The sequence below is a fragment of the Nelumbo lutea genome, chromosome 1 (genome assembly GCF_056320005.1).
Source record: "Nelumbo lutea isolate HS-2025 chromosome 1, American lotus-T2T, whole genome shotgun sequence".
NCBI lineage: Eukaryota > Viridiplantae > Streptophyta > Magnoliopsida > Proteales > Nelumbonaceae > Nelumbo > Nelumbo lutea.
This window is the reverse complement of record NC_142684.1, coordinates 31184191-31210471: the sequence shown is the minus strand read 5'-3', so window position 1 is coordinate 31210471 and position 26281 is coordinate 31184191. Positions and strand designations below refer to the sequence as shown.

The window sequence follows — 26281 nt, the reverse complement described above, 5'->3', positions numbered from 1 at the left end:
AAATGCCTTTAACAAAGCCTTGAAGCACTCAAAAAAGGACATAGATGACTGCTTTGAGCTGGTGTGAGAGAAAACCTTAATGGCAGCAGTGAAGAAGAAAAACAATCCAAACAGAGTAGGAGCAGATCTTGTTAGAAGATGGTGATGGAGTTCTCCCAATCTTTTTAGCCTTCTAATGCTCTCTCTCAATACACATACTACCCCCAGGAGGCACCCCTTTTATAGAAGAAAATAGGGAAGTGGAGGAGTCACAATAAGTGCAGTAGTTTTGGTGGTGTAATTGTGACTGTTACAACATTCATACCAAAAGATAAATGTAGCAGTTTTGGTGGTGTAATTGAGGTTGTTGAATTACTTAACCACACCAAACGTCAACAATCTCCACCTTGGTGATAATTCAAACAGCAAATCTCCCTCTCCAAATGCCCCAAGGGCATCAAGCATCAAATGAGACAAGATAATGATAATGGCTTTGTCAACATATCTACAGGATTCTCAGTGGAAGCTATTTTGTTGACCAAAACATGACCATCCTCAACAATATCACGAACAAAGTGATAACGCACATCAATGTGCTTGGTCCTCTCATGAAACATCTAGTCATGAGTCAAATGTATGACACTCTGACTGTCACAATAGATCACTGTAGCCTCTTGTCTAACTGTGAGTTCACCAACCAGATTTCATAACCATAAAGCTTCCTTAATAGCATCAGCCACAGCCACATACTCAGCTTCAATCGTAGACAAAGCAACAGTCGTCTGAAGTGAAACTTTCCAGCTAATAAAGGTACTCCCCAAAGTGAAACAATAGCCAGTGAGAGATCTCCTCCGATCAAGATCTCCAGCATAATCAGAATCACAATAACCGATAAGTTTCTCTGTGGATCTTCCAAACTCAAGGCAAAAATTAGATGTACCTCTCAAATACCTAACGATCCACTTCATGGCTTCCCAATGAGCCTTCCCCGGATATGACATATAACGGCTCACAACACTGACTGTCGGAGCAATATCTAGACGCAAGCATACCATAGTATACATGATGCTACCAACAGCACTAGAGTAAGGCACACGAGCCATATAGACCTTCTCCTCATTAGACTTTGGTGACTGCTTCACTGATAATTTGAAGTGAGCTGCTAGAGGAGTGGAGACAGGTTTGGCATCTGACATGCCAAAACGATCAAGAACTTTCTTAATATAGTTCTGCTGACTGAGAAACAGTTTCCCGTTCTCACGATCACGAATAATCTCCATACCTAGAATTTTCTTCGCTGGACCCAGATTCTTCATCTCGAACTCACTGTTCAAGAAAGACTTTAAGTTCATAGTTTCAGACTTATCCTTAGAAGCAATGAGCATATCGTCAATATATAATAACAGATAAATGAATGAATCATCAGAGAGCTTCCTGAAATAAACACAACTATCAAAGGCACTCCTGGAATAACCACTAGAAGTCATAAAAGCATCAAAGCGCTTATACCACTGCCTTGGAGACTGCTTAAGGCCATACAGAGACTTCTTCAACAAACAAACGTGGTCTTCCTTTCCTCCCACGACAAAACCATCTGGTTGTTTCATATAAATCTTCTCTTTCAAATCACCATGAAAGAATGCAGTTTTAACGTCTAACTGCTCTAATTCCATGTCATGCATAGCTACTAAAGCAAGCAAGGTACGAATAGAAGAATGTTTAACAATAGGGGAGAAGACTTCGGTATAGTCAATACCTACAACTTGATTGAAACCCTGTGCCACTAACCTTGCTTTGTGTCGAGCATCCTCAACACCAGGAATACCCTCCTTAGTCTTGTAGACCCACTTGCACCCAACAATTTTCTTCTTTCATGGTGGTGATACAAGCTCCCATGTGCCATTCTTTTCGAGAGATGCAATCTCCTCTTCCATGGCAATTAACCACTTACCACTATCTGCTTGGTGTTCTTATTTGTCGCCTCAGTCTATCTTTGGCAATAGTATGCGACTCCTGACTGGGCTGAACATCATCCAATGTGATTGGCTCATCTGAAATAGACTGAGAAGGCTGTGAAGATGGACTGGGCTCCACCTCCACCTACATTCGGTCATCCTGTGATGTACCTGAATCACCAGCAACAGAATCCTCCTTCCTTGGAGATAACATGTGTGATTCATCAAATATAACATCACGACTAATAATAATTTTCTTGCTCGAAGGGCAATACAACTTGCAACCCTTTACACCGGAGCCACAACCCACAAAAATATATTTCTTGGCTCTAGGTTCTAACTTTCCATCGTTAACATGAGTATAAGCAGGACAACCAAATATTCTTAAAGATGAATAGTCAGCATGAGTACCTGACCAAATCTCAAATGGAGTCTTAGCCTCAAGAGCTAAATGCGGAGATCGGTTCACCAAATAGGCTGCCATAGAAACTGCCTCGGCCCAAAAAGACTTATCCAAACTTGCATTGGACAACATGCAACAAGCCCTTTCCAAGAGTGTGTGGTTCATCCACTCTACCACACCGTTCTATTGTGGTCGACCAACACAGGTGCGATGTCTAACGATACCTTCCTTCAAACAATAATGTGTAAAGTCAGACTTACAAAACTCGAGCCCATTATCAGTCCTCAACCTTTTAGTCTGCCTTCCTATCTGCTTCTCGATCATAGTTTTCCACTGCAAGAAGACTTCAAACACATCATTTTTATTTTTGAGAAAATACACCCATACTTTTTTGGAGAAATCATCGATGAATGTCAGAAAATAATTTTCTCCACCCTTCGAAGAAACACGAGAAGGGCCCCATAAATCTGAATGGATGTAATCAAGTGTACCTTTGGTCCTATGTGTCCCTTTGGTAAAGCTAACCTTTTTGTGTTTACCAAACACACAATGTTCACAAAATTCAAGAGTACATGTGACATGCCCACAAAGTAAGCCCCACTTGCTCAAAGAAGTCATCCATTTCTCGCTCATATGTTCGAGCGTCATATGCCACATCTTTGTAAGATCTTCCTCAGTCATGGATGATGAGATCAAAGCAGAAGATTCTTTCACAGTACTTCCCTGCAATACATATAATCTACCAACCTTGTTAGCTTTCATAACTACCAAAGCACATTTGGTTACCTTAAGAACTCCACCTTCAGCTGAATATCTGCAACCCCTGGAGTCGAGTGTACCCAAAGAAATCAGGTTCTTCTTTAGATCAGGAACATGATGAACTTCATTTAATATCCTCACAATACCATCATGCATGCGTACCCGGACGGCCCCTTTACCGACAACCTTGCAAGCTGCGTTGTTGCCCATCAAAACAACTCCACCATCAAAATTCTCATATGTAGAGAATGCACTTTTGTCAGGACACATGTGGTAAGAACATCCTGAGTCCATAATCCATTCTGAACCCTTCCTTGCAATTGCATCTGCAATTAGCAAAAGATCATTCTTTGATTCATCCGCTGCAACACTTGCTTTAGCTTGAGGATCTTTCTTTGTGTCACCATTTTCCTGATGTTTCTGCTTATTTTGCAACTTAAAACATTCAGCCTTAAAATGAACTTTCTTTTTTGCAGTAGTTACAAGTCAAATTATGATGCTTTGACTTAGACCGACCTTTTGACTTATTGCTGCCATTTCTTTCAGATGGCTTGCCACGAACAATGAGACCTTGGCTATAGAGTTACTTGGGTTATTGGTTAGTTGATTATCAACCAGTTCACGTTGTAACAATGCATTATTTACATCTTCAACTGTAATCTCCTCACGTCCATACAACAAGGTCTCTCTAAAATGCTTATATGATGCGGGTAAAGAACATAAAAGAGTGATAGCCAGATCTTCATCATCAATTACAACATCAATATTTTGTAGATCCATGACAATCGAGAAAAACTCATCAAGGTGGGTTTTAATTGAGTTACCTTCCCGAAGATGAAGGTCCTTAAGTCTGCTTTTCAGCAGAAGCCGATTGGTCACGCTCTTTGTCATATAGAGTGACTCCAACTTGAGCCACAATTCTGCTTTAGAGGTTTCTTTAGCAACTTCACGAAGAACCTCGTTCGATGAGCACAAATGAATAGCCAACATGGCTTTCATATCAATCTCCTCCCACTTTTCATCGGACATGGATTCAGGTTTTTTTTTTTTGCCCTGCCAAGGCTTTCTCCAAGCCATTCTGAATCAGAATTGCTCTCATCTTGAGCTTCCATAGACCAAAATTCATAGATCTATCAAATTTCTCAATGTCAAACTTCATTGATGCCATTAGTAACAAAATTAATCGGTAAATAATCCCAAAACAATGCTCTGATACCAGTTTGTTAGGATTAAACTCTGAATTACCGATTAATTAGTATGGCAAACAAGAAAAATAATTGAGGAATATGTGAATTATAAAGCAAATAATAAGAGCAAAAGAAAGGTAAAGATGACACCAGATTTACGTGGTTTGGTCAAAGATACCTACATCCACGGATGAAGAAAGAAAACATGTTTATTCATGTCCTTGATGAGAGAACTACAAACTAACCACCTTACTAGTGTCGAAATGCCTTTGACAAAGCCTTGAGGCACTCAAAAAAGGGCATAGATGACTGTTTTGAGCTGGTGTAAGAGAAACCCTTAATGGCAGCAGTAAAGAAGAAAAACAATCCAAATAGAGTATGAGCAAATCTTGTCAGAAGATGGTGATGGAGTTCTCCCAATCTTTTCAGCCTTCTAATGCTCTCTCTCAATACACATACTACCCCCAGGAGGCACCCCTTTTATAGAAAAAAATAGGGAAGTGGAGGAGTCGCAATAAGTGCAGCAGTTTTGGTGGTGTAATTGTGACTGTTACAACATTCATATCAAAAGATAAATGTAATAGTTTTGGTGGTGTAATTGAGGTTGTTGAATTACTTAACCACACCAAACGTCAACATGATCATCTCCCTGGAATTGTTCAAATTGTTGGACATGTCAAGAGTGTGAGAGCTTGGCTCTGATACCATGAACGAATATTTAATGTAGCTTGATTTGTAATTCTACTAAGATTTCATTCCTTGAGTTTATATACAAGAATGATCAAACCCTATCGGGTTGTCACAAGATAAATTAGAATACAACTTGATAATTTACAAGAGATAAGAAGAATTCCCAGTAGGCGTGATATTACTCTGCACCAATCCATAATCTTGATCCCAGGTATTTATCATTTATATTCATCTATTTCATATCAAACGACTGAAGTATGAATTTCTTCTTCCTTCGGTGTATGTTTGCACTGAAGAGGATGGAGCTCTTTCGGTTATTTACTCTTTCCTCTGAGAGCAGTTCAAATTTATTAATCACTTGTTTTAAGATAGGTAGCATTTCATCATCTGCTTTGTAGAAAATAATGCAGTCATCTGTACAAAAAAGGTGGTTTATAGGGGTGCAACGTCTTGCCAAACTAATCCCTTTTATACTTCCTTGACTTTCTTCTTCATTCAAAAGCAAAGAGAAGACTTGCATGGCCAGTATAAATAAATATGGAGGGGATAAAGGATCCCCTTCTAGGCATTATGTGGGACTGGGCCTGGCCAAGATTACACACAAAAACCTAGGCCCAAGCCTAGAAATTTGTGGGCTAGGCTGGGCCTGGCCAAGAAGGATCACCCCTAACCAAATTTGTGCAATTTATCTCCCATGGTAAATTGCCTATCCTATAGAAATCAATGATTAATTCATAAACCTCCCTTCCAACTATATTCCAAATTTTTGGTAGAAGGGGAAAAACCCATCAGGTCCGGGAGAGGCGTGTGATTCCATGTTTTTAATCACCACCCAAATGTTTTGAAATGATGGAACTAATAGTAAGTCTTGTTTCTTCTCTTTAGTTAGTTGTGGAAGACTGGAAGGTTAAGTTCGACAAGGTCAGTCAACCAAATTCTATGCTTCTCCCCATCTATATGTTGTGCCAGACGTTGGAGAGCTCTTGGGATGTCTTCCATAGATAAGGCCTGACCATTCAAATCCTTGATACCCTCATAATAATTTGTTCTTCTCCTTTTGTTTCTCATTGGTTAAAGAAACTTCGGATCCGTTTGGTTTATAGTTAGAATCGGAATTGGAATGGTCCATTCCCATAGTCTGTTTGGTTCAGACAGGAATGGGAATGGGAATTAAAATAAGCAGGAATGGAATTTCATTCATAAAGAAGGGGAATGGTCATTCTCTCAAATGGGGGAATGCCATTCCAATATGAATGAAAATGGGATTCTGATTCCGCCCAACCAAATAATTGGAATTGGAATAGCCCATTCCGATTTCGATTCCAGACCCCTATTCCTGCAAACCAAACGAACCCTTAATATTTTTATCCCCTTGTTCACATAACCAGATTTCCCTATATTTTAATCTCCATAATTCTTCCCTATGAAGCCAAGCATCGAACTCCCTCCGTAATGATAGAAGAAGCTCTTGGGAATTCTGTGGATCTGAGTTTCCCTCCTCCAATTTGCTCATTTTCAGTTTTAATTTATTTAACGTCTCATTTCCAAAAATAACATGACATGATCTGAATGTCGGGACTATTTACTTAATACATGTGCATCAGGAAAGCATTGAATCCACACGACACCTATCCAGTCGTTCTTTGAGAATTCACACCCTGTGAACCCACTAACCAGAAATGCCCACATCGATAAGTTTAAAATTCACTAACTTTTGAACCGGATAGATACAAAAGGACAAAAAACTTAAAACACGAGGGCTGATTGCACTCTCATTGCCTTCTCGGTCAGATACTCTGAAAACCATCTTAACGAGAGAGGTTTCAGGTTTTTCCAAGCATCACAGAAAGCTCTTTGGTTTTTGAAGACGATGCAATTGCCTCCACCATGAGACACAAACGGGTCTTGATCTTGATATTGCCCTGGTCTAGTAAAACCAGGAAAGCTGCTAAATGATATTCTTCTTTGAACATATCTAGATAACCCAGTTTGTTGAAAGTCAACATATTCAAAATACAAGTGAGAGCTTGTTCTTTAAGTGCTGAATCATCTTGGATGAGGTTTGATTGTCGACTACCAAATACCAATGTTAACAAATAACAGCCGCAGTAGTAGTAGAAAGAAGCAAGCCAGACCTCCATGCCAAATCTTTGGACAGATTACCAAGTTTCTCTAGTGTTTTTAGCTTAGTTGTCAAGGTTACTTCATGAGATCCAAGGTTGTGCTTCAAAGGAGACAAGGACAGGTCAGGATCGATGGTTTTTAATAATCAGGGTCGAAGCAGCAGTTCATTCGAAGCTATTGGTCTATCATATGTCAAAGCGTGTGGTTTGTAACAAGGGAAGTGTAGGCACAGATGGCCCGAACCAATCAGGTTGATTCACATGTGTCGGGTGGCACGCATGGGAGCAGAGCCAATCAGCAAGCATGTGCTATCCAGCTCGGCAGGAAGTGTGGAACCAATGACATGGGGTCACATGGCGCGCCCTCAGATGGCTGCGCACCCTGCCTACGGACTCAATCCCCGCCATCCGAGCTCACCTCCAAGAGAGTTCAAGTATAAATAGGAGGCAACCCCCTCCGGCTTCCTTACTTGGATCGAATACTCAAGCTTCCTTAGTTACTCTTGAGATCACTTGCTTTCTTGTGGCCTCGTGTGGCTGTTAGCACCTCAAACCTCGCCCACTTCATTCCTCCTCGCTAATTTGATCGTCGGAGTCCTCGCCTCGGATTTTCACCTGAGGCCTCTAACATTTCCTTTCCTTGCAGAACTGACACCGAGATCCTTACTCGCCCCAGACACCAAACACCATGGACCTTGGACCTTGGACTTCAAATCATCCTCATATTGGATTATGCTCCTCAATCACATCGGTCCTCGGGCCTCTAGTGCCTCGGATCCACTTGGACTCAGGAGTAAATTGATAGTGTTGACTTCGACCAATCCGAGCATCAACAATTGGCGCCGTCTATGGGAATGTCGCTAAGACTTCCTCCAATTTAACTTGCAATCAAGAGCAATCCTAACCTCCAATCAATATGGTATGAAACACTAGGAATGCCCAGAACCTGGTCAACAGTGAACAGATTCAAGCGGTCCTTGACCGTTTGGTCCACCTCGCCTAGAACGTTGAGGAGGTGTATCCCCAAGCAGGAGGCCGCCCCCAAGGTGGCCTTCCTACTGGGGCATCGGGCCAACGGGGGCAGTGGGAGTCTATGGACCCGCTAGCCCTCGCCTCCGCCGACTCCCACGGGACAAGCCCTCTAACTCTAGTAGCAGCCGAAGTGGGAGCCAGCCCTCTTGAAATGCAAGACCTCCCAGCCGAAGGGGAGAAGAATCAACTCAGTCCGGCAACAACCGCTAGTAGGGGTGGCAATTTTACCCACAAAACTGGGTCCCAGACCCGCCCCGCCCTGAATGGGGTTAATTTTCCCAATAATAAATGCATACGGGTCGGGTTCAAGGAATTTTTTTTTGCCCCGGATCAGGGACAGGGCGAGGATGGAGTCTGCCTATAAATCCCCGAACCTGCCCCAACCCCGGTTATAATTTACAGTTATACCCCTTATATATATAGTGTATTAGTGTATTAAATTATTAGGGTAAGAGATGTATTCAGTCGATGGAAGTTCACACTTCACTGTTCAACTTCTTCGCTCGTAGAACCTTCGCAGAACCACAATGTCGCACAACACAACCGCCGACCAACGGGCGTCGTCGCCACCATAGAACCGCCGACTGCTGGCCGCTAATCACCGTAGCATAGTGTACAGAGTTGCGGCTCAGTCTGCAATCGTAGTTCATAGTCTGCAAGCGACCATCGTTTTTGCAGACTGAGAAACTAAGAAGTAAGAAGTCTTGTACTCTCGTTCATCCACCGACCGTCGAGTGCCGCCACCAACGTAGAACCGCCAACCACCGGCCGCCGACCATCCTAACATAGAGCAAACCAGTTTTTGTTTTGAAAACAACTCTCACTAGTACTTTTCCTTCGTGACTTCTATAGTTCTGTTGCTTCTTCTGTTGAAAGCTTCTTCTGTACTTCTTCACTCGTAGAACCTTCGCAGAACCACAATGTCGCACAACACAACCGCCGACCAACAGGCGTCGTCGCCACCATAGAACCACCGACTGCTGGCCGCTAATCACCGTAGCATAGTGTACAGAGTTGCGGCTCAGTTTGCAATCGCAGTTCATAGTCTGCAAGCGACCATCGTTTTTGCAGACTGAGAAACTAAGAAGTAAGAAGTCTTGTACTCTCGTTCGTCCACCGAACGCCGGGTGCCGCCACCAACGTAGAACCGCCAACCACCGGCCGCCAACCATCCTAACATAGAGCAAACCAGTTTTTGTTTTGAAAACAACTCTCACTGGTACTTTTCCTTCATGACTTCTGTAGTTCTGTTGCTTCTTCTATTGAAAGCTTCTTCCGTACTTCTGTTGCTTCTTCATGATTTCTGTGAATCAAAAGCTTCTTCTGTAGTTCTATTGCTTTTACCTCTAAAGCTTCTTCTATAGTTAGTTGTGGGACGGGTACATGTCGGGGATTCCCTGTCCCCAATGGGGCCAAGGATGGGGATTGATTCTTCACCCCGATACCGGGGACGGGGAGTGCTTGCCCTACCCCATACCCACCCTGTTGCCATACCTAACCGCCAGGACTCTGAACAGCACCACCGCTGCCAAAGAAGAAAGGACAACTCCCGGGACGAAGGTGGATGACACGACCACCACAACCCCATTCCAGGGCTGAAGGCCAATGTCACACCTCTCCCTCTCAGGTCTCTGACCTCCGAGACCTCCTCAACAACCGTTGTCCCCAAAGGAATGGCCATGGCCCTGCATCTGAGTACTTGGGGATCTGGGATGACACCCACCGAGTCTGCAAGGATCGAGACGGGGCACAGGTCCCCTCGACCCTTGGATCGTAGAGTTGCAAGCCCAGCTCAGGACCATCAAGGACGAGCTATGCCAAGTCAGAGAAAGCCAAGCCAAAGCCGAAGCCAATTAGAGCCACCCCTCTGGAAGGATGGATGCTTTCACCTTGGACATCATCTCCGAGCCCCTCCCTCTGCACTTCAAAGCTCCCATGTTGGAGATGTACAATGGGACATCAGACCTCGACGACCACCTAAAAAGTTTGAAGGCGCTCATGCTCTTCTATGGGTACTCTAATGCGCTAGCATGCCAAACTTTCCAGGAGACCTTCAAGGGGGTACTCGGAAATGGTTCTCCGGCCTCCCACCTCGCTCCATCAGTTCGTGGAAGCAGTTTTCCAACCTATTCCTCGCCCAATTCATCAACACCAGGCGATGCCAAAGGAGTGTCATCTCACTCATGTCCATTAAGCAGAAGTGAGGCAAGAGTCTACAATCCTACATTGATCGCTTCCAGAAGGAGGAACTCGAGGTCCAAGACCTCAACCCAATGGTCTCCATGCATGTCACCATTAATGGCCTCCTACTCGGCTTAGCCCTAAAGTGCTTGATGGCCAAAAATGTCCAGATGTACATTGCGGCCAAGGAGGCCTCGACCATTGACCACCATGAAAGGGAGGCCGAGCACCACCATGAACGCCTCGAGAAGAAGAGAAAGAACAGAGACGACCGTGGCAACAACAATAGCAACAAAGACAAGAAGCCACCAGCCTCGACCCTGGCTTATAGTCAGAATATGCCACTCAACTCCATCCAGACCTAGATCCTCATGTAGGTCGACAAGGAGGACTATGTGAAGCGGCTCGAGAAGATGAAGAGGAACCCCAAGAGGGAAATTTTGAAGAAGTATTGCAAGTACCACCGCGGCACCGACCATGACATCGATGACTGCTATTAGTTGAAAAACAAGATAGAGTTCCTCATCCGTCGCGGCCACCTCAAGCAGTACATCGGAGGCGAGGCTGGGGCCTCCTCCACTCATCATCATCGGGGGCATGACCTCGGGTGGAGTCTTAGCCTCGATTCGCAAGGCCTACTCTAGACAGTTAAACATCCAGGGGCCAGCCCCCAAGAAGCTGAAGCGAAGTGAGGCCAGCAATTAAAGCCCAAGCCTTGTCAAATTTTGTAGAAGAATACACCTTTAGCCGAGCCCTCGAAGATGAAGCAGACGAAGGAACTTGGCCAGTTGAGGAAGCTCGGCCCACCTAGAAGCTCTTTGTTGATGGATCATCTAATGCCAAGGGAAGTGGAGTTGGCCTTATCCTTCTCACCCCAGATAACGCTGAAGTGGAGTGCGCATTGAGGTTTGACTTCTCAATATCCAACAATGAAACTAAGTATGAAGCCCTCCTCGCCGGATTGCAGGTCAAAAAGGACCTCAGCTCACATTCACATCATGGTCTTCAATGATTCTCAATTGGTAGTGAACCAAGTCAACGACGAGTACGAAGCTAGAGAGCAGAACATGGCCATGTACCTCGCCAAAGTTTAAGCGCTAGCCACAACTTCCAACACTTCTCCTTACAATAAGTCCCGTGGACCAAGAACATGAGAGTCGATGCCCTGTCCAAGCTAGCAAGCACCTCGGGTGCAGCCCTCGACTACAAAGATCGCATGGAGAAATTAGCTCAACCATCTATTGAGGAAGCTCACATTCTCCTAGTCTAGGACGAGTCATCATGGATGGACCCCATCATCAACTTCCTCTTGATTGAGTAGCTGCCCGACGACAGGAACAAAGCCAAGAGACTCTAACGTCAGGCCATTCACTACACATTGCTCGAAGGGAAGCTATACCGAAGATCCTTCACCCCTACCTCTGATGCTTTCGTCAGGAGGAGGGTGAGTACATGCTCCGAGAGATTCACAAAAGAATTTGTGGCAACCACATCGGAGGTAGAGCCTTTGCCCAAAAATCACTAAGGCAATGATACTTTTGGCCGATGCTATAGAAGGATGCAGCCAAGCTGATGCAACAATGTGACAAGACACTCCAGCATCTACCATCGGCCAGCCACGACACTATCAGCCTTCACCAGCCCTTGGCCCTTCACCAAATGGGGCATGGATCTCCTCGGACCCTTCCCTCAGGCAACAGGGAACAAAAAGTACCTCATCGTCGCCATCAACTACTTCACCAAATGGGTCGAAGTCGAGCCCTTGGCCATCATCAAAGCCCAGGCAATTCAAAGCTTCTTTTGGAAAAACATCATCTACCACTTCGGCCTCCCCCACATGCTGGTCACAGACAATAGGAAGTAGTTTGACGATGCAAGGTTCAGATAATGGTGTGCCTCCCTTGGCATTAAGTAGCAGTACACCTCGGTAGGCTATCTCGGATGAATGGCCTAGTCGAGGTCACCAACTGGACTATCCTTGATGGGTTGAAGACAAGACTTGACAATGCTAAGGGCCTATGAGCCGATGAACTAAGTAGTTTCCTATAGGCATAACAGACGACATCTCGGACGGCCACGGGAGAGACCACATTCAACCTCACTTATGGCACCGAGGCCATCATTCCAGCAAAGATCAGCCAATTGACACTTCTAACCCAAGCATACAGTGAGGCCGAGAACAGTGAAGCACATAGAATGAATCTGGACCTATTGGAAGAAGTTCAAGAACAAGCATAGAACTAGGTAGCGGCCTATAAGCAGAGAGTGGCCCGCTACTACAACTCAAGAATCAAAGAAAGGCACTACTAAGAAGGAGACCTCATTCTCGGAAAATTCATCGTGCCCGAGCCTGGCATAGACAAGCTCAGCTCCAACAGGAAAGGTCCCTACAAAGTCAAACAGGTCGTCGGCCCCGACACTTTTCGTCTCGAGAACTTAGATGGAAGACTGATAACTCTTTATTTTGATGCCTTAAGGGCATTATTTCAGGGCATTTTAGACCTTAGACCAGCTAATCTATACCATTTTTTCAGTTAAATTCAATATTGTGACTTCTAAGTGTCCCTATGCAAATTCTGGGTAAAAACTGGGAAAATTATAGAGTTTTCTGCAGATTTTGGGAAGCTAGTGCGAATTCCAGCTGAGAGAGTGGGTGTTTATGTGAAAAACTGAGCACAAGAGGGCGCATCCTATCTTCTAAACCCAGATAGGTGCCTTTCCTATGAAATACTCTCTCTTTGAGGCCCAAGGCACCTTCCCCTCATCTCTTTATCTCCTTGCCAACCCTAGCTTTGCAAATCTCCACATTTCACTGCAACATCTCTCTAATCTCAACCATCCAAGCCTTAGAAGCCCCTCATACCCTTAGATCTCTCCTTAGACAGCATCCTAGCCTTACACCTCACTCCTTAAACCTCAACCAGTCACCTTAGGGCGCCACATCACACCAACCAATCACGTTTCTCCAGCTCTAGGCACCCAAATCTGCTCCCTCCATTATGGACACCCAAAACTCAGCCCTACATAATATCAGGCGCCCTCTCCTTCTCTTCTCAGCCTTAGGATCACCTTAGAACAATCCTAACCCTCCATTCTCAACCCTAGGGCACCCATATTTCTACAAAAGCCCAGTTGTTGCCCCTCTTTTTCTCTCTAATCCCAAACCTATCCTTCCTTCTCTATAAAAATGACCCAAGGGGTCCTGAGAAGGGGTTGGATTCTGCCCCCAAGTAAGATGGAAGGTTGCTCTTGAGAAGTTCAAGGGTAGAGGAAGAGGAGAATGTCCAGGCAAGAGGAGGGGTTCCTGCTTGCAGTTCGCTTAGCCACTACTGCCACCTCTGGATCCGGATCCAAACCAGTTTCCCATAGTTTTAGATTTACTTTTTACACATGTTTTTATCTTTCGTTCTTTAATTTCTAATTTTTATTTTATTTCTACAATTTATTTTTATCAACTTTAATTTTTGTCTTCCTTTCTATAGATCTGAAATCCGGCCAGGTAAGAAGGAAGGCCCAGCTCGAGGAGTTCAAGGGTCAAAGGATAGATCCGGAGACTACTACCTTTGACCGAGTTGCTGATTTTTTATTTTTGTTATTTATTTTTTTTTTTTTTTTTTGCAATTTTTACTTTCAGCGTTGTTAGAATTTTATTTTAATGGATTCCAGTTCAGTTAATTAAATTTTGTATTCCTGCAATCTCAAATCTTGTTATTTTGTTCGAATTAAAGCATGTAACAATTTTTCCCTTGCTTCCCTGTGGATACGACCCCTTTCTCGCCACTAACTGTGTTTTGTAGTTATTTTGAGAATCCAAAAAATTATAAATATTGAAACTGGTGTTCCAAAGTGGTTAACGACACGCTTCCGGAGTCCGGACACACCAAAGACTAGTCCCTCCGACATGGAACTCGGAGAATTTCCAAATGTAGTACCAATGATTGTAACACCTATTGGCTAAACAAATGAATATATTGCAAAGTTTCTCCTCGGCTCAATCTTTTATGAGTGTTCTTATTCTAAGTGGCCAGTATCCCTCAGTTGCACAACCAGCCGACACGCATAGCCTCCATCGAGGCACTTGCGCTCAGACTGGACTGTCATCAAGACATACGGCTCATCTTGAGCCAAACGTCCATCCACCCTCCACAAATGAGGCAAGGACAGGAAGGGGTCTTGGCTGCAAGGCCGTTGTACTCAGCCTATAACGAACACTAAACAAAACATTTCGCCAAGAAAAAAGAGCCAGGTCAGCCAAGGTATTGCACATCTCACCCCAAGCCTCGGCATCAGGCAACCACCTTGGCTCCAAGATACTTAGCGTGGAAAAGGAAAGAAGATCATGACCCCGATCAACTCGGCGTCACCTAAGTTAACGCTTAAAGGATAAAAGTGCGTCAAGCGAGCTACACCTCAATGACACAACTCGCCCTCGGCCATGCCCTCTAACTTCCTAAAGCAAGCATCCAAATAACGAGATGAGCCATTTTTGTCTACTTGTGACCTTTTAAAGGGAAGGGGCATGGACCCCTTACGGTAAAAAAAACAAAAAAACAAAAAAAAAACAAAAAAAAAACAAAAACAAAAACAAAAACAGAGAAAAGGAGAGGAGAACAGAGAACGACACAATGTATACACAAACTGCTCATTCTATTTTCACAGTTCAGCTTACAGAAAAGGCCTCAAAGGCCGAGCACATTTACAACAAAAAGACAAAAAACAAGGAGAAGCACTAGAGTAGATTAGGCTTCACCCTCGACTGGAGGAATGGTAGAGTCTTCAACCCCCGCATCAACAACTTCGGTGGGAACCTCGGCCTCGTCCTTGGGAGGGAGGGAGAGAGTCAGGGAGCACCTTCAACTCATCGATTGGGAAGTCTGGATCCATCTTCAAAAGGGCCTTCTTAACGTCCTTGATCCCCTCTAGGTAGGCCTCAGACCCGTAGTGTGCCAAGCACTTCTAGTACTTTGATGTCTACTGCTAGACGGTGATAGCATTCCAGAAGTTTGCTTCAGCCTCCGCCGCTCGTGTCTTAGCATCATCGGCCTCCCTCTTGGCTTCGAGAGCGACCCCATCAAGGCAAAACCAATCCTCCTCGTATCTCCTCAACCGCTCCTCACCTCGGGTAATGAGGGCCCTCTCTGCCTTCAAGTCATCCTCCAGAGTCTGACAAACCTGCTTCTCCTCCTTCAGTAGTGCAAGGGTCTCATCTTGGCTACTCTCCGCGGATGCCACCCACACCTAAAGCTGCTCATTTTCTTCTCGAGCCGTTCCACGTGATTAAGAAGAAGGCACACACGGTTGCTGAGGCTGACATAGTGACAGCAGACCTGCACTAAGCACACTATCAGTAAAGCCAACAAAAGAGAACAAATGACAAGTCAAAAATGGAAGGAATCTCACCTCAACCAAGTAGTCCATCCCCTTGTCGACGAGAGCAAGGGGGTCCCTCTGCATCATATCAAAGTATTCCCCTAGAGGGACCATCCCCTTTACAAGGGCCCTACTGAAGCCCTCGGTGTCAATGGAGTCCTCTCGCGAACACTCCACTTTGGGCGAAAAAGGCAGTTCAGGTGCTCCCCCTCCTGGGCGGGCTCGGAAGCGGAGGGGGTGAAGATAAAGGCCCGGTGGCCGGCCCCTTCATAGGAGACCTCCTCAGAGTAGCAAGAGCCCCTTCCTCAGCGAACCGCCCTCGGCTAGGCATTCCCTGTGCATAGGACTCTTCGCAAGAGGTGAGAGTGGCACCTCGGCTGCCCTTTTCTGGCCAGTCTCCCTTGGCCGATTCTCCTCAGCCCTCTTCCTCCATCTACCGCCTGAACTAGTGAGGGCCTTGTCAGACAGTGTATGCCCTTAGCTCCAATTAGATTAATGTACATAAACATTTATTGTAATTGAATAAAAGTACATAATTGATTCATGTTATATTTGGTGTGTTTCTGTGTAATTACTCTTAAACTAGACACTAATGAGACTCGTATTAGTTTAGAATGTTCTCAGCTGTTGAATAAACTTGGGAAAGTTTATTCTGCCAAGGCTGGCACTAATGCACTGCCAAGAAGGTTGGCTTGTCTCAGTTGTCAACGTTAGATCCGAAGCACATGTAGTGTCTATTTGTTTAAAGCACTGAACCCGGACCAATTTTTAGTTATGCCTTTGACCTTGGAGACTGGTGGGCAAAACTGAAAAGTTACACCTAACCCTTATACTCAATTATGCTACTGCATTGGTTGTCAGATTAGACTGCCTTTGATATGCCAATCAGTGAGATCCTTTAGGGGTCAAAACCTGAGTATGTTGGGACAATCTGAGAATTCACTCAAGTGGGTGATCATAGTGACAGTATCAACCCCTTTGTCAGACAAAGTGAATGATCAGGGACTGCACTCTCTCTGATGGAAACTAAAACTACCGGTAGTCGATTTCAACATTGTTTGAGATTTGTTTTGCAAAATATATTTATATGAAAATATATATACATGTTTTATGAAAAATGTTTGCAAAAAGTTTTAATTCCTGGGATCCATCCAATAAGAGAGTGCAACACTACACCTCAGCTCCAATTAGCATGTACATTATGACATTTATTGTAAATGAATAAAGTACATATTTGATTCATATTATTGTGGTGAGTTTCTGTGTAATACCCTTAAAATAGACAAATATGATACTCGTGTTAGTTTAGAACCTTCACAGGCATTGGATAGATTTGGGGAGATTTATCCTACCAAGGTTGACACTGGTGTACTGCCAAGTTAGTTGGGGTGGCTTGTCTTAGCTACCAAGGTGAAACCTGAGGTACATGTAGTGTGGGTTTTCTTGAAACCCTGAACCGGACCAAAATTTCAATATTGCCCCAGACCTTGAAGATAGATGGGCAAAACTAGAATGTTACACTTGACCCCTAGACTCGATTATGATATTGCACTACGTGTCGGATTTGGTTGTATTTGATATGTCAATCAGTGAGATCCTTAGAGGGGTCAAAACCTGGGTATGTTGGGATAGTCCGAGAACTCATCTGAGTGGGTGATCATAGTGACATGATCAGCTCCTTTGTCAGACAAAGTGAATGATCGGGGATGCACTCTCTCTGATGGAAACCTAAACTGCCGACATTTGATTTCAACCGTTGAAATTTGTTTTTTGCAAAATATATTTATATAGAGATATACATATATAGAGAGAGTGAGAGAGAGAGAGAAAGATACATATATATATATATATATATATATATATATATATATATATATATATATATAATGGTTTCAAAATGTTTGCAAAAGGTTTTAATTCCTAGGATCCATGTTAGTAGAGAGTGCAGCACTGCACCTTACAACTGAGGGAGAGGTCCTCTATTGTCAGGCAATGTTTGATCATTATGTGCTGAGAGGTTAAGTGTAAGACCATTGAGGGTTATACCTGATGAGCTAATCTTGCATCTGCCCACAGTCTTTGGGCCTTGATAAAATGGTTGGACCCAATGACCATTTAGTGTAAATGTTGGGCCCATTAAGAGCCCATGGTGATGGACTCAGGGGTTCATTATATTCAGCAGTGAATTAGGCCAAGCCTTGTGATGGGTTTGTCGAAGCCCTCAAAATTAGTACTAGTCCCACAATAAGATATTTGTAGTAAAAGTGGTACTAGGTCGAATCCCACAAGGAGCTAACAGTAATCTCTTAGCTAAACGGATAATTGAGTGGAAAATTTTAATAACAAAAATTAAAAGAATAAAAAAGCAATAGCAAACTAAACAAACAAGAGAAAATCAGTCTTACTGAATTCTGGTTCAAGGGTTCGGGATGAATCGATTGGCCATCGATTCTAGGTACATTTCAGCATTCTTGCAATTCAAGCATTTAACCTTAGATTTATTAGGATAGCCATAATAAACCTTGTGCTTTCCTAATTCAGTTGACCAAACCCAGCATTCAATCAATTAAATCAATTTTAGCCTTATCGACCTCTATTCCTTTTGCTGAAATTACATGTCCCAACACAATGCCTTCCCTCACCATGAAGTGGCATTTTTCATAATTAAGACAAGATTTGTTTCAACACATCGATTCAGAATTTTGCTTAAACTATTTAGGCAGTCATCAAACGAATCACCATAAACAGTAAAATCATACATAAATGCTTCAATGCATTTTTCAATAAAATCAAAAAATATATTCATCATGCATCTTTGAAAAGTGTCTGAAGCGTTACACAAACCGAAAGGCATTCGTCTGTAGGCAAAGGTGCCGAATGGGCAAGTAAATGTTGTTTTCTCTTAGTCCTCTTGTGCAATAAGAATCTGGTAATAATAACCTGAGAAACTGTCAAGAAAACAAAAGAAAGACTTACCTGCTAACCGCTCTAGCATCTAATCGGTGAAGGGTAAGGGGAAATGGTCCTTTCAAGTGGCCAAGTTAAGTTTTCAAAAATCTATTACTATTCGCCAACCACTTTGTACCCTCATGGGAATTAATTCATTATTTTGATTTTTTACTTTAGTAATCCCAGTTTTCTTAGGTACAACATGAATAGGACTTACCCATTTACTGTCTGAGATTGGATAAATTATCCATTCATCTAACAATTTAAGCACTTCTTTCAGTACTACCTCTTTCATTGCCTAGTTGAGTTTTCTTTGTGATTCCCTAACCGGTTTGGCACCATCTTCCAAAAGGATCCTATGCATGCAAATCGAGGGGCTGACCCCCTTTATGTCAGCTAGGGTCCAGCCGATCACAGCCTTATGGTCCTTTAGGACTCTGATGAGCCTCTCCTCTTCCTCCTCAGTCAACCCTTTTGCAATGATTACGGGAAGTGTCTCCTTTTCGTCCAAGTATGCATATTTCAAAAGATCAAGTAGGGTCTTCAGTTCCAGCTCCGGAGCCTGCGAAACAGAAGGCAACAATTTTGTGTGAGAAATCTTTGATTGAATATCAGAATTACTTACCTCTTGTTCTGGTTCTGTAGTGCCATAGGATGCATCGAACTCCTCTTCCTTGTCTGATTGTCCCTTATATTCCAGCACCTCGCCCATGTCTTCCTCTCCAAAGACTTCCTGCACAATCGAATCAATGGTGTCAATAGAGCAGCTCGAATGACATTCACAAGGGTATTTCATTGCTTCAAAAATATTAAATTTTACAATATCTCCGTCAAACTCGACGGAGAAGGTACCCTTGTCCACATCTATTTTGGTCTTGGCAGTTTTCATGAATGGCTGGCCTAATAGAAGTAGGCTGAACTCGTGGTTGTGTCATCTTCCATCTTCAGGATGTAAAAATCAGTTGGAAAGATCAAATCGTTAACCTGCACCAATACATCCTCAACAATCCCCTCGAGGTAGCATTAGAACGATCAACTAATTGAATAACCACTCTAGTTTCCTTCAAGGGACCTAGTTTCAATGCACAATAAATCGAGTATGGCATGACATTAATAGATGCACCTAAGTCTAGCATGGCACGCTCGATTTGTTTGTTACCAATCAAACAGGGTAGGGTAAACATACTGGAACAGCCCATTTTTCTGGCAGGGTCCTCTTGATCACGACTGAAACGTACTCCCCAACTCTTACATTTTCATCAATTCGCAGCCTCCTCTTGTTAGTGCATAATTATTTCAAAAATTTGGCATATTTTGGGATTTGTTTTTTTGCATCTAACAAGGGAATGTTGATCTCCACCTTCCTGAAGGTTTTCAACAGTTCTTGCTCATATTCCTCCTTCTTGGACTTTTCCAACCTGCTAGGAAAAGGAGGTACAATAGCATTAGTAACTTTAGGAAGAGGGGGGTCGGATATTACCTCAATGGGGCTGTTGTTTGACCATTGTCTTTCCTCTTCCTTGGCTGCCTTCAAAGGTGAGCTTCCACTTCTCAGCATCACCACAGTTGCATTCTCTTTTGGGTTAACTACCATTTGTGAGGGTAGTTTCCCGAAGCTCTGTGCCTCCAACTTGCTAATGGAAGTGGCAAATTGGCTGATTTGGTTCCCCAAATTCTGAATATTGGCTCTTGTTTCCTGTTGAAATTGTTGAGTATTAGTAGCTAGAGCCTTAACTATATCATCTAAGGACATACCTGAATTCGGGGGTTGTCCTTGCATCATGATGGGTGCCAAAAACTAGGGTTGCCGATTGAAAAACTGGGGTTGGTATTTCTACTGTCCTCCTTGGTTCCCGTAACTTAAATTTGGATGATCTCTCCACCTCGGATTGTAATAATTGGAGTAGGGATCATACTTTTGTTGGGGCTGCCCCGCGAATCCTCCAAGGACATTTACTTGCTGCATCGATCCATCTTGTAATGATGGACACATGTTCGTAGGATGACCAGGGATCGAATAGATACCACACACCCTGGCTGTTTGTAATTGCCCTGCAGCAAGTTGCTTAGCCAAAGCTGTTAAATCTGAAATCTGATTTTCTAAATTGACATGGCTTACCTCATTAACCCGTATAGTGGTGCCATCTATCCTTGCACCGAACTGCTATGAATTTTCGGCCTTGTTGGAAATTAATTCCCTGGCCGCTTCGGGTGTCTTGTTCACTAAGGCTCCTCTACTAGCTACATTGACCATACTTCTATCCATGGGTTGAAGCCCTTTATAGAAAGCATTGGATCAAAAGTTGTTCGGGTATTTGGTGGTGTGGACAACTAGCAACAAGTTGTTTAAATCTTTCCCAATATTCATATAGCATCTCACCACCAAATTGCCAAACTCCACATATTTCTTTTCTTATATTTGCAGCCCAGGATGCAGGGAAATATTTATCTAAAAATATCATGTTCATCTCATCCCATGTGTGTATTGAATCGGGAGGAAGAATATAAAACAAATCATTTGCTTTATCACGTAAAGTAAATGGAAAGGCTATGAGTTTTACCTGATTCTCGGTTATACCGTGGGGTTTCATGCTTGAACAGATGACATGGAATTCCTTCAGATGCTTATGAGAGTCCTTACCTGGAAAACCATGAAATAGAGGCAACAATTGTATCAAACCAAATTTCAATTCAAAACCTACCTCAAAGTGGGATACATGATGCATAGGGGTTGTTGGTTCATAATTGGTGCAACTAACTCTCTCAATGTCCTCTCTCTATCAGCCATTCTTTCTTCTCCTTCGAAGATGGGTAGATCACATATGAGCAAATCACAATCTGAATTCACCTTTTTTGGTGAGCGATCATTCCTTTGTTTTTCTTCCCTCCTTAAACGATGGGTGGTCCTCTCAATTTCGGGGTTGTACTCGAGTTCACCTCGTTGAAAAGCACGAGTCATAAAACCAAAGAGGTTAACAAAGAGAAGGTAATAGCTAAGAAATTAAAGTTTCTCCCCGGCAACGGCGCCAAAAATTTGATGGGTTTGTTGAAGCCCTCAAAATTAGTACTAGTCCCACAATAAGATATTTGCAGTAAAAGTGGTACTAGGTCGAATCCCACAGGGAGCTAACAGTAATCTTTTAGCCGAATGGATAATTGAGTGGGAAAATTTAATAACTAAAATTAAAAGAATAAAAAAAACAATAGAAAACCAAACAAACAAGAGAAAATCAGTCTTATCGAATTCTAATTCAAAGGTTTGGGTTGAATCGATTGGCCATCGATCCTAGGTACATTTCAGCATTCTTGCAATTCAAGCATTTAACCTTAGATTTATTAGGATAGCCATAATAAACCTTGTATTTTCCTAATTCAGTTGACCAAACCCAGCATTCGATCAACACTTATCACCAATCAACTGGGTACGATAGCGTTCCATGTTAAACAATGATAGCATTAAGATTTGTGAAAATAGTTAAACCAAAACAACAATAATTGAGATAGCTGCAATTATCGAATCCTGTTCCATCGATTCCCTTAGGTTAAACCATGTCAATACATTGGTCAAAGGTTGTCACGAACAATTGACCCAAAAAGATATTAACCTAATTGCTACTTATACCACTATTCGTGACAATTACGGATCACCGAAATCATGGATAGTAGTAGCAAAATCAACATTAATTCAGTTTGTCAAACTAATTAACAGCAACATCCAATAAAAATATGCACAAGAATCAATGAATACTTAAATTAGAAAGCAAGAAAATAAATTAACTACAGAACCTCACAATGACACAATCAAACCTCCCCCCTTGAACCAGAAAAAGAAGCTTAGCTGCTCATGATCTGCGCAATCTCCATGCTCTGCTTCTCCATGGCAGAACTGCTTTCTTGAGTTTCTTGATTTTCTTGATGATCTCTTGGATCTTGGAGTGAGTGATGTTAGAGTTGGTTTGCCCTCCTCTTTATATAACCAAAGGAGAGGGCTGCTTTCCAACTCCTTCTAGGAGATCATCTTATCTTTAGGGAGTCTTGATCTTCTTTGAACTAATCATATCATATCTCTTATCTAATGATCTAATCTCAATCTTCTTATCTCTCTAGGATTACATTCAAGACTTTAGATCTGATAAGACTTTCCTTGGATATTACATTTGAAGTTTGGACTCTTGACTCTTAAATTTGAGTTGGGCTGCTTTAAAACTTGGGTTGTAGGATGAGGGATTATTCTTATCCACTTAAAGAGTCTAGATCCAAATAAATATTTGGATCAGAAAAATCCTAATTTGATTAGTAATAAGCTGATCTTGAACTGCACATAAAATAAGGGATTATCCTTATCACTTCAAGAGTCCAAATCCAAATAAAGATTTGGATCAGGAAACTCCTAATCAGATTAGGAGGTTGTCTCTTTAAGATTATAAATAGAGAGCAAACGGACCTCAAAAAGACACCAAACACAACATAGAGAGAAAACAACTCAATTAGGTTGATCTTGCCTTCAGTTCTTTTTCTTCCTGCACTTGCCGCCCTACCTTGTTCGATCTCCAGTTCTTGGATCTGATCAAGATTTGATCTTGATATTGTTTTTTGCTGGAAGAAATAATGTTGAAGTTGTGCTCACTACCCCATTTGATTCTTGCTAAAGAATCACAAGTTCTTGGTGAAGAACTACCTATTGATCCTACCTCATCCTTGCTAGACAGTTTCGTATGCCCTTATCTTCAATCTGATTTGATGTACTTTTGATATTTAGTGTAAATAAATAAAGTGCATGTTTGATTCATGTTGTTTGGTATGATTCTATGTAAGACCCTAAAACTAGACACTTAATGAGACTCGTGTTAGTTTTAAATGTTCACAGCCATTGGATAAGTCTGTGGAGATTTATCCAACCAAGGCAGATACTGGTGTTCTGTCAAGTGTCGGGATGGCCTGTTTTCGTCACCAGGGTAAGACCCAAGGCACATGCAGTATGGGATTACTCGAATCCTTGAACCGGACCAGATTTCCAGTATTGCCCTGGACCTTAGAGACAGATGGGCAAAACTAGAAAGTTACACCTGACCCGTAGACTTGATTATGATACTTCACTAGGTGTCAGATTGGACTGTCTTTGATCTGCCAATCAGTGAAATCCTTAGCGGGGGTCAAAACCTGGGCATGTTGGGTCAGTCCGAGAACTCATCTAAGTGGGTGATCATAGTGACAGGATCAGCCTCTTTGTCGGACAAAGTTAATGATCGGGAATGCACTCTCTCTAATGGAAACCAAACTGCCGACAGTTGATTTCAATCGTTGAAATTTTGTTTTGCAAAATTTATATATGATATATATATATATATATATATATATATATATATATATACATGGTTTCAAAATGTTTGCAAATGGTTTTAATTCCCGGGATCCATGTGAGTGGAGAGTGCAGCACTGTTCCTTGCAACCGAGGGAGAGGTCCTCCCTTATCGGGCAGTGCTTGATCATTATGGGCTGAGAGGTTAAGTGTAAGGCCATTAAGGATAATACCTGATGGGCTAATCTTGCACCTGTCCACAGTCCCTGGGTTTTTAAAAGATGGCTTGGCCCAAGGACCACTTAATGTAAGTGTTGGGCCCATAGGGTCCATGTGATGGGCTCAGGGGTTCACTGGGCTTCTCAGTGAATTCGGTTAGGCCTTATAATGAAGGCTGGGCCGAACCCATGTGGCTGGTGTGTAGATCAATGCTTGGGTCCCATGCCATACAAAGAAGCCCAACTGGGTAGCAGATTGGAAACTAATTGAGCACTGATTATTTAATGGGCCAAAAGCCCATTTCGAACTAGGCCGATATGATTACCCACTTAAGGGGCGAATCTGAGATTAAGGTTAGCAAAAAGGATTGGGCATTTAACCTAATCCACTCTAGGAGACCAAATCCAAATCAGATTTGAATGTGCTAATCTCCTGATAAGATCAGGAGTCAGACAACCTAATCTACAAATAGGATAAAGATCATCCCCTATCCAAATGCTGATTAGGATTGGGATAACTCCTAATTAGGAGGTTTCTTAATCAAGAAGAAAAAAAAAAGGAGGAGACACCCTAAGAGAGATACAACAGAATTCGAACCTAGGGTTTTTGGCAAGATAGTTTGCTGCGAATTGAGATGGGATCTCATACATTCTCCAGAGAGAAGAGAAGCATTATTCACCATCTTCATCTCAGGAATTCTCCTCCACTCGTCGCCATTCTCTGAAAAGATTGGATCTTTGAAGAAAAGAGATCAAGAAATCAGTTCTTGATATCAGTTTAGCAGAAAGAACTGAAAAGATTTGGTGCTCAGAGTTTCAGAGGATTCTTGCGAAGGATTCAGTGTGTAGGACACACTCTACTGGTTTCGTTCCATATATTGATGTGTCATCTTCAGCAGGAGCGGATCTTGGTGTCCTCTTTGGGCGTGAACACCAACTTTGGGAGATACTGCTTCTCTAGATCAGGTATAATTCCTCCATTGTCTTTTGGTTCAGATCTAGCTCGATTATGGTTCAAGTAGGATTCTTGAATATTGCATTCTAAATTTAGGGAATATGATCCCCAGTTGGAAGAAGGTAGGAAAAATTTCTGAAATTCGCCCACCCATTCCAAAACCTTTTTGATGTTCATACAATGGAACCTACCATTCTTTCAATCCTAAGTTGTGTCATCTTCACTGGACGGAGGATTCCGTATCAGGTATATCCCTCCCTAATTTTGGTTTCAGATTTGGTCTGGTTTGATTACAAGAACGAACCTTTAAAATGTAGTTTTCTAAATTGGGAATAGGATTCCCGAATGGGAGTAAAGAAGTTTTTGAAATTTCACCCAACCTTCTTACAGAGTTCAGTCATCCATATGATAGATCTCCCATCCCTTCATTTTGTGAGATCAATATTAGGGTCCCACGCCACATAAAGAAAGCCAAGTTAGCCAACAACTAATTAGGGTCGTGAGCCATTTACTTAATGGGCCTAGGGCCCAAGGTTAATTTGATTAATCAAGGGTGTCACATGACAAGGCAAATATGGGTATGGATCTAGGTTTAGATTAGCAGATAACATAAGAGGATAACTCTTATCCACTTAAAGAGTCCAAATCCAAATAAAGATTTGGATTAGGAAACTTCTAATTAGATTAGGAGAGCTTCTCTTTAAGTTCTATAAAAGAAGAGGGCGAACTACTCTAGAATATACACTGCTCTTAGTTCTCTCTCTCTCCTTCTCTTGCCGCCCTAACCCTAATTCGATCTCCATTCTTGAATTGATAGAGATCAGTTCTGATTTTGATTATTGCAAGAAAATATCATATCTAATTCGTGCTCACCTCCCTCGCTCGATCAAAGCTATTGGATTGTAGTTCTTGCTGAAGAACTGCATTGTTGAACCTGTTTCATCTCTAGCTACATCATCTTTAGTGGAAGCGGGTTTTGGTACCCTCTTTGGGCATGAACACCTACTTTGGGAGCTACACGTGTGGATTCCATATCAGGTATTTCTCCTCCTTTATTTTGGTTTCAGGTTTGGTCTAATTTGGTTTAAGAATGATCCTTGAAAAATACATTTTTTCTAATATTAGAAATACGATTCCCGAATGGATAAAAGAATTTTTTTGAAATTTTGCCCAGCCATCAA

The 26281-nt window shown here is 42.5% G+C and overlaps 1 pseudogene; it reads right to left on the bottom strand.

Moving 5' to 3' along the window:
* Positions 1 to 6796: 6796 nt before the first annotated feature.
* Positions 6797 to 7334, bottom strand: LOC148874156 (uncharacterized; annotated as a pseudogene).
* Between the last annotated feature and the right edge of the window lie 18947 nt (positions 7335 to 26281).